Genomic DNA, 3,196 nt, shown 5'->3' with positions numbered 1-3,196 from the left:
ACATGAGATGCTAATTACAATTCAAGGTTTTGAATTGATGAAACTGTTTAATGGAATTTGTAAATGCGGTGTATAGATGAATTTATTTTAACGATAAAACTGAAATAGTATTTATGATTTTAATATATTAGTTATGATATTTCAATTTCTTAATTACCAATAATATAGATAATTTAAACTTGTATATTTTCTCATACGATGCAAACTAAGCGAAAAGGCCTCTAAAACACATCTTACAAATTCTCTGGACTATGCTAATTACAATTCAAGGTTTTGAATTGATGAAACTCTTTAATGGAATTTGTAAATGCGGTGTATAGTTGAATTTATTTTAACGATAAAACTGAAATAGTATTTATGATATTAATATATTAGTTATGATATTTCAATTTCTTAATTACCAATAATATAGATAATTTAAACTTGTATATTTTCTTATACGATGCAAACTAAGCGAAAAGGCCTCTAAAACACATCTTACAAATTCTTTGTGCTTCCGCTATTATAAATAGTATAGATATCTTTGCAAAATATATAATAATAATAATAATATTTATTCAAAATCAAATTATATAATGTATATGTTTACGTAGAGATAAGGTAAATAATTAAAAAAAATATTGATTTTAATCCTCCTTATTTATAATCTTTTTAAACTTATATCAAAGCTTTTAATTTATATATAAACACATTAAATTAAACACAATAATACAATTATATTGTCCAATTAATTAATCATCTAAAATAAATATATTATAACCTATATCGGAGGTACAAAGATTGAAATTTTTAGACAGAGACGACGTGACATCGAGTAATAGAGACCCGCCATTGTTCTTAGGAGAGCGTACATACGCCTCGACAGTTCTAAGAATACCAAAAGGCGTACTTATAACCATCCATGAATGGGAATAAATACAATTAAATGGCAATTAATAGCCACTAAGGGGAATAAAGACTTGACTGTTCAAATACCCCAACTCTGAAGTTTTCAAGGATAAATGTCGAGATTAATGGAGAATTGATAGCAATTAAAGATGAGTAACGCCATGACTCTTCACCTGCTTCCCCATTAATATTGAAGGTTACAGAAACCTATATAAATGCCCCAGCTTCCTAGGATCAAAGACGCACACACACATTATACTAATCCTACTTTGTGATTACAGATTATTCTCTCAATAAAATTACTGACTTAGGCATTGGAGTGTCCCCGGCCGATCCCAACGGTGCCTCACAGGGAAGTGCTCTGATCAAGGATTTTTCACAAGTTATCAAAACCCTTTCGTTCCATCAATCCAAACTTGCTAACTTCTTCTGACCAGACTATGCCTTTCCTTATTCCAACAGCCTTCTCTCCCAGTTTAATCTTCCTCCATTGAATCCTCTTACTCTATATTCAATTTCTCCAAAAATCAACCATGAACGATCTCTTCTCCGGTTCTTTCTCTCGTTTCCGCAGCGACCAAGCCTCACCGGTTCACCATGTTATCCAAATGTCTGGCATACCAGCCACCTCTGCCACAGGCGGAGTTAATCTCAATAAATTCTTTGAAGATGTTGAATCTGTTAAAGATGAGCTCAAGGATTTGGAAAGACTGAATGAAAATCTTCAATCTTCTTATGAGCAGATTAAGACTCTTCATAATGCTAAAACGGTCAAGGAATTAAGGTCTAAGATGGATGTTGATGTTTCTCAAGCCTTGAAGAAAGCTAAACTCATTAAGGTACGACTCGAGGCTCTTAACAGGTCTAATGCGGCTAATCAGAGTTTTCCTGGATGCGGACCTGGATCTTCCTCGGATCGAATGAGGACGTCTGTGGTTAATGGATTTATGAAGAAATTGAAGGATTCTCTAGAGAGTTTTAACAGTCTTAGAGAGAAGGTATCGTGGGAGTATAAAGAGACTGTTCAGAGACGGTATTATACTGTTGCCGGTGAGAATCCCAATGAGAGGACATTAGATCGATTGATCTCTACAGGTTAGTAATTGAGTTTTTTTATTTGTTAACAAAACTAGAAAAAAATGAAGATCGATTTTGATTTTGATTTTGATTTGGAATTGCAGGTGAGAGCGAAACGTTTCTGCAAAAAGCGATACAAGAGCAAGGGAGATGAAGGGTTTTGGATACGATTAATGAGATACAGGAATGACATGGTGCAGTGAGGGATATGGAGAAGAATCTGAAGGACTTGCATATAAATAGGCATCTGAATTCTCTTTTTTAATTCACTCCTTGATATGGTGGTTTTAGTTGAAGCTCAAGGCGAGCAATTAAATGACATCGAAATTAATATGCAGAGAGCTAACTCCTTTGTTCGCAACGGAACTCAAGAATTGCAAACTGCCAGAGTTTTACAAACAGTCGAACAGTTGATGGCAGAAGACGTAACCGACAGTCAAATGATTGAAAACTGGGGACATAACCAAAAGTAAAAAAAACTGAAAGCTGAAGACGTAACCGACAGTCAAACAACTGGAGCGCTACCCAAAACATAAAACAGTTACGTTACCAAAAAAACAGAATTACATTTTACGAACACCGAAAAGTCAAACTGAATCAGAAGATGTAACTGGAAGTCATAACACAAAAAGCAAAAAACACTCTCATTAGAAAAAGATACTCACACAAGGAAAAGTCTAAACCAACTTCTCGTCAAAGCACGTAAATAAATATCAAGAAAAGGAAAGAATTAATGAAGAAAGACAATAAATGGAAGAAGAAGAAAAAAACACTAAATAAAAGACATTTAATATAAAGAAGGAAGAAAAGAAGTGGGTTATGTTCCATGGTGGAAATAAGGCAAAGGAGGAGGAGGAAGTAAAGGCTGAGAACACGAGACCACTACAGCTTATTATTGAGCCTGTAAATGTATGGACAACTGGAGATTCAAAAGATTCCCAAAAGGTCCAATAAACATCTTAAGGAATCTATTTTATTCTGTATGTCATAATTAAACTAAATCTCATTTTTCATTTATGAGGCAAAAAGTGCAAGATAAGAAAAAATAATCGATTGAAATCCTTTATTTTACGTAAAAAAAAAAAAACTTCTCTCTAAAGGATTACATTACTTATTAAAAAAAGTCATTACTTATTAACAAGTGATTGTGCCCCACAAAGTTGTAAGGACATATCGCAGGAACGACGGATATCCATTTCACCTCGACGACTACTACCGCCAACCTCAGCAC

General features: G+C 33.7%; 1 pseudogene; it reads left to right on the top strand.

The window, feature by feature from the left end:
• Positions 1-1,421: 1,421 nt before the first annotated feature.
• LOC136208103 (syntaxin-121-like) lies at positions 1,422-2,438 on the top strand (annotated as a pseudogene).
• Positions 2,439-3,196: the final 758 nt, after the last annotated feature.

Source organism: Euphorbia lathyris, chromosome 10, assembly GCF_963576675.1.
Source record: "Euphorbia lathyris chromosome 10, ddEupLath1.1, whole genome shotgun sequence".
Lineage (NCBI taxonomy): Eukaryota > Viridiplantae > Streptophyta > Magnoliopsida > Malpighiales > Euphorbiaceae > Euphorbia > Euphorbia lathyris.
This window is presented reverse-complemented; position numbering and strand designations above follow the sequence as displayed.